This window comes from Danio rerio, chromosome 5, assembly GCF_052040795.2.
Source record: "Danio rerio strain M-AB ecotype USA chromosome 5, GRCz13ab, whole genome shotgun sequence".
In the NCBI taxonomy this organism is placed as follows: domain Eukaryota; kingdom Metazoa; phylum Chordata; class Actinopteri; order Cypriniformes; family Danionidae; genus Danio; species Danio rerio.
In genome coordinates, this window is record NC_141025.1 from 42,909,676 (window position 1) to 42,918,788 (window position 9,113).

The 9,113-nt window shown below is 48.1% G+C and overlaps 1 protein-coding gene across 4 annotated transcripts in view; it reads right to left on the minus strand.

Annotated features, from left to right (window-relative positions):
• epg5 (ectopic P-granules autophagy protein 5 homolog (C. elegans)) overlaps positions 1-9,113 on the minus strand; it is a 1,176,376-nt gene that overhangs the window by 657,511 nt on the left and 509,752 nt on the right. The window lies entirely within an intron of this gene.

Sequence of the window (9,113 nt, forward strand, 5' to 3'; positions counted from 1 at the left end):
TGAGCAGCAAAGTAGGATAGGTTTTTTTCACTTCTTCTCATGCAGTGCATTACGCTCAACTTCCATATACATTTACTAAATAAACTCACTCTGCGGCGCTCAGCAATTCTATTATGATGTGTAGGAGACGTGCCACACTACATAGGGAATTATATCCATCCCCATCTCTTCACACTTTTAAGGGACAAGTGGAAGGCGTTGAGGGGTGTACAATAGCATTTTAATTAGGCTTTAGTATGTTTGACTTTTCAGCACCAACATGACACACAAACGTTCGAGGTTACAGAAATAACCCTTCGTTCCCCGAGGAGGGGAACGGAAGTGCCATAGAGTGGATTGATTGAAATCCACGAATGGGAGGATTCGGATCAGAAGCCGCTTGTCTGGAGAGTATTGAACGGGCCAATGAATAAAATTGAATTGGCAGCGTAAGCTTGCGCAGGTGTGCTGCATCGCCAATTATCCCAGCATATAAGCACACCTGAAGCGAGCAAACGCCATCCTTTTAAGCTGAAGAGACTTTCAAACAGCTAAGGGACAGTCATTATGGCGACGGAGTATGGCACTTCCGTTCCCCTCCTCGGGGAACGAAGGGTTACTTCTGTAACCTCGAACGTTCCCCTTCGGTTGGGGAACTTCAGCGCCATAGAGTGGATTGATTGAAATCCACGAATGGGAGAAGTATGGAAAGCGCCATAATGACTGCACCTTACCAACGCCCCCGATGAGGGGATAGTCAAGCAAGCGTGACGCACCCGCATCATGGGAGGCGCGGTCCTCCAACGTGTCCCTGGCCCTAATTTATCCTACTTCAACAGAAGTCTTACGGATTTAGATATATTTTTTGGGAAGTTGTGAGCATCTAGATAATTCTAGGAAAATACGACAGTACGTTGGGAAGCGTGCAATCCCGATAGGGAGGACGCTGCGGAGGCCATCCGTTACCCAAGGGGGGGTAGATGGCAGAATTTACATATGGACTAGCACTAAAAAGGGGGAGTACGCATAGCAAAAGAGTGGTTAGCGGAGAGGGAAGACACGGGTCCGCCCAGGGGGGGGGGGGACTTAACCATGGTGGAATAAGCATATGGGATCGCCTAGTGGGGATCACGCATAGCATGCACCTATACCCAAAACGCGGGCTGACCAGCGGGCAGACCTACAACATAGTGGGCCAGCAAGTGACTCCTCCGCTGAGTCAGTGCTGGGGGCCACGGAGGAATCTGCAGGGCTCACCTGACGGGGAACTTTACTGACAGATAAAAGGGCGCACGTATCTCCGTGTTAGGGAAAATGGCGCAGCAAGCGTGTCTTAACACCCTACCGAGTTGTTTCCTCAATCACCAGAGGGTTACCTAATACCCTTGAGGAAACCGGCTCCACTCGCAGATTGTAAAACCTTGCAAATGTGTTGGGTGTCGCCCAGCTCGCAGCTCTACAGATGTCTGTTAGAGAGGCGCCGCGTGCCCGCGCCCAGGAGGATGCAACGCTCCGAGTGGAGTGTGCACGCACTCCCGGGGGACATGGCTGACCTCGACTCGAATAAGCGAGTGAAATGGCATCCACAATCCAGTGGGATAATCTTTGTTTCGATACGGCACTTCCCTGCTGCCGACCACCATAACAGACAAAGAGCTGCTCAGATGATCTAACATTCTGAGTACGGTCCACATAAATGCGCAGAGCGCGAACTGGACAAAGTAAAGAAAGGGCTGGGTCTGCCTCCTACGGGGGCAGCGCTTGCAGGTTCACTACCTGATCTCTAAAGGGGGTGGTAGGAACCTTGGGCACATAACCCGGGCGGGGTCTCAGGATGAGCACCCCTAAGGAACCGGATGATGATATGCTTTCCCACGTTGCCGCCAGCTACCGCGTTATGATAAGCGGAGATGGCAGCCACGTAAACCTTGAGAGTGGAGGGCGACAGCCTGCTGTCCAACTTCTCTTGAAGGAAAGAGAGCACGACACTAATCTGGCAGTTTCGGGGGTCTTCTCTGTGAGAGACGCACCATTCAGTGAATAGACTCCACTTTAGGGCGTAGGCCCGCCTCGTGGAGGGGGCTCTAGCCTGAGTGATGGTATTAACCACCACAGTCGGTAGGTTACCTAAGTCTTCCTCACGTCTAAGAACCACACGTGGAGGTTTCAAAGATCGGGGCGAGGGTGCCAGATGGTGCCCTGTCCCTGAGAGAGTAGGTCCTCTCTCAAAGGGATCCGCCAGGGGAGGGCCGTCGCGAGGAGTGAGAGCTCTGATATCCAGGTCCAGTTGGGCCAAAGGGGCGCAACTAGCAGAACCTGTTCCTCGTCCTCCCTGACCTTGCACAGTAACTGCACGAGCAGGCTCACTGGGGGAAACGCATACTTGCGCATGCCCCGAGGCCAGCTGTGGGCCAGTGCATCCGTGCCGAGAGAGCCCTCGGTCAGGGAAAAAAACAACTGGCAATGAGCGTTCTCGGGGGAAGCAAACAGATCGATCTGGGCCTCCCCGAATCGCGCCCATGTCAGCTGAACAGACTCGGGGTGGAGTCTCCATTCTCCAGGGCGTAACAGCTGTCGTGAGAGCGCATCGGCTGCACGATTGAGCGTGCCTGGAACGTGAATGGCACGCATCGATTTTAGCCGCGGGTGACTCCAGAGGAGCAGATGGCGGGCGAGCTGAGATATGCGGCGAGAGCGCACACCCCCCATGCGGTTGATATACGCCGCCGCCGCCATACTGTCCGTCCTGACCAGCACGTGTTGCCGCTCCAGCACCGGTAAAAAGCGGTGGAGAGAGAGGAACACTGCCAACAGCTCTAGGCGATTGATATGCCAATGCAACTGGGCAGGGTGCCACAGCTGCTGCATGCCCGCGACACACGGCCCCCCCAACCCGTGTTGGAAGCATCTGTTGAAACAACAACATGGCTGGACGCCTGTCCTAGAGGCACACCGGCCTGTAGGAACGCGGGGATAGGAACGCGATAAAAGAGATCCTCTGCATGGGGGCGAGTTTGCTCTTTTCTCGGTTGACCTGAAGCCCCAGTAGGCAGAGATGCAGAAGCACTTTGTCCCTGTGCACAATCAATTGCTCCCGCTAGTGGGCTAAAATCAGCCAGTCGTCGAGATAATTGAGTATGCGGATGCCCGCGAGCCGAAGGGGAGCTAAGGCACCCTCCGCGAGTTTGGTGAAGACCCGCAGAGACAGAGAGAGCCCGAAGGGGAGGACCTTGTACTGCCACGCTCGACCCTCGAACGCAAACCGCAGAAATTGGCGGTGGCGTGGAAGAATGGAGACATGGAAATACTCGTCCTTCAGGTCTATGGCTGCAAACCAATCCCGAAGACGAACGCATTGGAGAATGCGCCTCTGCGTGAGCATTCTGAACGGCAGCTTGTGCAGACAGCGGTTCAAAACGCGCAGATCTAGGATTGGTCGTGACCCACCGCTCTTTTTGGGTACGATGAAGTATGGGCTGTAAAACTCCATCTCGGCTGGAGGAACTGGCTCGATTGCACCCTTCGCCAGGAGGGCAGCAATCTCCTCTCGCAAGACAGGGGCGGACAGGGGGTTGACCCTGGAGAAATACACGCCCGTAAACTTGGGGGGCCGTTTCGCGAACTGAATCGCATAACCGAGTCTGATTGTGCGTATGAGCCACTGCGAGGGGCTGGCCCGCGCTAACCAGGCAGGCAGAGCCCTCGCTAATAGAGTCATCGCTACAATCGCTGACGTACCAGCGGTGGGGCAGCGCGGAGTGGGTGTGCTGATCCGGGAAGCACGAGGGTCCCGCGGAAGAGCTGGAGGAGAGCGATTCGCTCTGGCTCCGCACCCTGACTCCGGAGAGGGAGCTGGAGGGCTGAGGGAAGGGAGACCGTCCCCCCAGTGCTCGTGAGCTACTGGCGTAGCACGTAGAATCTGCGAGCCGGAAGGCAGCGCGTCCCGGACTGGCAGAATTCGTGCTGTTACATCCGGGGAAGGGGAAAAGTGCTCTTTGATTGATGTTTTGGTGGCACTGAAAAGTACCGTTGTAATCGGGGCCCCGCCCTCCAGCGGGGAAATAGCAAGTTTCCTCTTCTCCGTTCACTCGTTGGCGGGCGCCCTCGGCGAGGAGCAGCGGAGGAGGATGGCTCGGCGGGCGGAGCGGGCTTACGGCCACGCCGATAGATGACATTGCCCATCGCATCTTTCACCGCCTTGAATTCCTGGGTGAATTCACCGACGGTGTCGCCGAACAGGCCAGATATGGGCAAGTCAAGAAAGCGAACTTTGTCAACATCGCACATATCGGACGGGTTTAGCCAGAGGTGGCGTTCCTGAACTACAAGTGTGGACATCGTCCTCCCCAGCGCACACGCGGCGGACTTAGTAGTCCGAAGAGCATAGTCGGTTGCGGTGCGCAGCTCATGTAATAAGCTTGGGTTGGACCCGCCCTCCTGCAGCTCCGCTTGGTAGCGCTGGTAGGTGGCCATCGCGTGCAAAGCAGAAGCAGCCTGGCCCGCAGCCTTATAAGCTCTGGATCCGAGGGAGGCAGACAACCTACAGGCTTTGGACGGGAGGCTTGCACACCCCGCCACGTAGAGGCGCCACGCGGACAAAGATTGACCGCGATAGCACGCTCCACTGACGGGATCGCCTCATACCCCCTGGCAGCTCCGCCGTCAAGAGCGGTGAGGGCGGAGGGACACGCAGCACGGGCAATGAAAGGTGCCCTCCAAGACTGCGTGAGCCTACTGTGCACTTCCGGGAAGAAGGGGACGAGAGGCTTCGAAGGCTTCGCCTTCTGGTCCTCTACATAGCACCCATCTAGTCAGTCCGGCCGCGGAGCTGGGGCATAAACCAGCTCCAACCCCACGGCCGAAGCAGCCCGGGAAAGCACGGCTAACATGTCCGCTTCAGAATCCGATTTGACGGCACTCACCTGCCCGAAGGGGGCGAGCGGGTCCGGATCTTCGTCGGACAGTTAAAGCCCACCCTCCGATGCCGCGGAGGACATCTGTTCTCCGGTGTCAGCGAGCGTGAGAGCTACCATCTGGTTAGACGGATCACTCCCACTACCCGAAGCTTGGATGGAGCGCCGTGAGGAGCGAGAGGTCCGCGAGCCCGTGGGCGGCGGATTATCTCCCACTGGAACCCTCAGATCTGCCCGAGCGCCCGCTGCTTTTTTAGAACAGGAGGCAACTGGGGTGGCTCGCTCTCTTACGAAAGTTAGCCGCGATCTTAGCTGTGCAGCGGTCATGGCATCGCAATGACGACATGAACCGCCCGCGAGGACCGCATTAACATGCTGGACCCCCAAACATGCAATGCAGTGATCGTGTCCATCATCCGGAGCCAGGAAACCCCCGCATCCAGAAACGCACAGTCAGAGCGCCATCCTGAAAAGGACGTGCTGCACGACTGTGTTGCTCTTTTAGGAAAGTTGCAACAATACGCACCGCTCTGGAGGACCGGACCCAAAGAACCGCAGGCAAGGGAGAAACCCAGCTCGACCGTCTGCCGCCGCGAAAACCCACTCTGGACCGGGAGACACTCGTTCGCTCTGAAGTGCTGAACAGCAAGAGGAACCCTCATCGACTCACTCAGAAAGGATCTGAAGCGAAAAGGATGGCGTTTGCTCGCTTCAGGTGTGCTTTTGTGCTGGGATAATTGGCGATGCAGCACACCTGCGCAAGCTTACGCTGCCAATTCATTTTCATTCATTGGCCCGTTCAATACTCTCCAGAAAAGCGGCTTCTGATCCAAATTCTCCCATTCGTGGATTTCAATCAATCCACTCTATGGCACTGAAGTTCCCCAACCGAAGGGGAATCCAAAGGCCTCACACACAAATAGGGCATTCATGTGCTTTAGCTAAACATCACATCTGACAGTAATAATACTAATAAAAGTCGGATAATAATAAATAAAATAAATTATGATAAAAAAGGTGAATATCACTGGCCCTCCAAAGCATTGTGTGATTGCAAAAATTTTCATTTGAGCTTTATGTAACAATATGTGCAAAGGAACACATATGACTTATTTTGATTATATGTTGATTTATGATGAAACTCCTGTTGCAATTTTAGAAAACCCTTATGAGCAAGACCCATTGTTTTCAGATTTATTATTTTAATCGAGAAGAATAAAGTTTTTATTCTAGAAAAATGAAAATCAGCGCATGAGTGACTGGTTTTAACTGCATTCTTAAAATTGTTAGTTTACTTTCACATTTTTTCTTAAATCTTAATTAAAATCTTCAAAAGGTTCCTACTTAAGAGCTGCCATCCTCTGAAGAAATGACATAAGGATAAAAAACAATGTCTTTCTATTACCTACAATCCAGTTTGACAAGTAACATATAGAAATTTTCAGAAACAGAACAATAGGCAATAAGTGTTACTTCATAGAACATTTCATGATTGATTTTTGTTGATTACTTTAAAAAGAAATTGTTAAAAAACAGTTAGATGTCTATATTAATTATTCATTCATTTTCTTTTCGGCTTAGTCCCTTTATTACTCTGGGGTTGCCACAGCGGAATGAACCGCCAGCTTATCCAGCATTTCTTTACGCAGCGGATGCCCTTCCAACTGCAACCCAACTCTGGGAAACATACATACACACTCATTCACACTACGGACAATTTAGCTTATTCAATTCACCTGTACCGCATGTCTTTGGACTGTGGGGGAAACTGGGGAACACGGGGAGAACATGTAAACTCCACACAGAAACGCCAACTGACCCAGCCGAGGCTCGAACCAGCGACCTTCTTGCTGTGAGGTAACAGCACTACCTACTGTGCCACCTATATTAATTATGTATTTTTTAACGCATGTATGTATAGTAACCTTTTTCAAAATATTGTTTGTGATGCAATTGTTTTCTGAAGGAATTTAAATAATGTGCATAAAAGTGCCAGCAGATCTTGTACAAAGTTCTTCTGCATGCACGCATCAGTCATATGCAAAATAATCAGCACATACTCCAACAATGTCCTCCCACATCCCTTGAATTATTGACACTGCTGGACTCCACCTATTAATATATTTCTACTTTTATGTTCGCCAAACCCTTAGTCATTACATAAATCATACAATGTCTCATATTTTAGGCCATATGACGCAAAATGAGAATGTAAACACTGATGCTTACACAGAGATGTATATATAGTGTTATAAATAAATTTACAAGTGTCATTACTTCACTGTAAACCTATTTGTCATGGCTAGCTTTCATACTCAATGTATTTTCTGTATGCATTAATAGGAATGCATTAAATTTATTCTCATGCAGAGGTGATTCCTTTAATTAAAAATATTTTTTAAAATTATGTATAGAATTATAGAAGTTTGTTCTTCTTGATCATGGTGTTTAGGAAAAATGATATAACCAGAATTAAAACCATGCTCTTGTGCACTGAGGTAAACTGAGAGGTTTAGCTACAGGCAGCAGCTCAATGCACATGCCTGATTAGGGTGAATAGATGATATCTGAAGATTATTTTGCCAGTCAAAGGCAAAATTACTGCTTAGTTTTATTACCAGTTAAAAGATTGGGCATTTTTTGGCATGTAATAATGAACATTGAAGCTATAAAACATTAAATAAGAGCTTGGATTATGAAAATAATCAATTCTTGTGTACGTTGACAGCAATAGCGTATTTAATTTGTTTTTATTCAATTATTTGGTAACACTTTACAATAATGTTCCAATAATAAAATCTTATATAATGTATTTATAAAAACAATTGCAATGAAGAATACATTTATTAGATAAACATTACTGTTTATGTAAATTTGTTCTAATCTGCCACGTCTACTTTCGTTTTGCACGCATGTGGTTTTACTAGCAAGAACAAAAACAGCCTGAAGCAGTACCGCATGATAAACAAACTGCATAAATAAAAGGTGCAGCAGGCGATGGTCTTCAGAAACATTATTATTTTTTTACTGGATGAAAGTCTCTTCACGTTTAGTAATGACTAAAGTCATCTAAATGTATTTACATGTATTTTATATATGGGTTAGGCATAGGACTAAAATAAAATTAGTCAATCAGGAATCAGGTGAATGCTGCAAATGCTGGTGAATGCTGTAGGAATTACAACAATTAGCATATGTGCCTCCCACTTGTTAAGGGACCAACAGTAATTGGACAGAATAATAATCATAAATCAAACTTTTACCTTTTAATACTTTGTTGCAAATCATTTACAGTTATTTACAGCCTGAAGTTTGGAACGCATAGACATAACCAGATGCTGGGTTTCTTTTAAAATACATTTACAAAGATGAAAGCTTTTCGTTAGTTTTAGTTAGTTTTGGATGTACGCGATACAGTTTCAGGCAGTTCTAGTTTAAAATAAAACTCTCGTTTTTATTTCAGTTAATTAAAATGTTAGAAACATTTCAGAATTCATTTCCCTGCTTTTGTCAGAAGTCACATCATCAATAAATACAAAAGAACCAGATCCAAGACAGCCATACATGCTCACGCCTTGACACTACCACCACCATGTTTCACTGCTTAGGATCATGAGCAGTTCCGTTTCATACTCTTCTCAGGGTATATACAGAACTTCCTGAGATGAATCTACTACCTTTTTTAATACCTTCGAAAAAAAATTACTATCAGCACGACTTGCATGAGCTGCAACTGCAGTGGCTTAAAAGTAATATATTTTCAAATGGAATAACATAATGCAGATAACACATTTAAGTAAAGCAGAAGGATTAATCAAGGTGTCACAGTGGGCCTTTGTCCATAGCTTTTAATCAATGTAATTTATGTCATCAATGTCAATAGCTGCTCTTCTAAGAACAGTTCAGTACGTTTATGGTTGTTTCTCCACTGAGCCTATAACAGCGCGGCACGATCACAAACCATTCTTGGCCCGGTATTCTTGGCACAGTTAGACAACCGTGCTGAGCTGTGCTGATAAATTCGGTGTGTCAGGGCTCGAAAATAACTTTTTTTACTTGGTAGCACCGGTGTTCCCAACTTAAAATATTTAGGAGCACCAGAAAAAATGTAGGAGCACCCATCAAAAATTAATGAGCACCACCGCAAACTGTATATTAAGCGGTTTATTGTACTTGAAAACAACATCAACTAGGAATAACAAAAACCAGAAACAACTATCT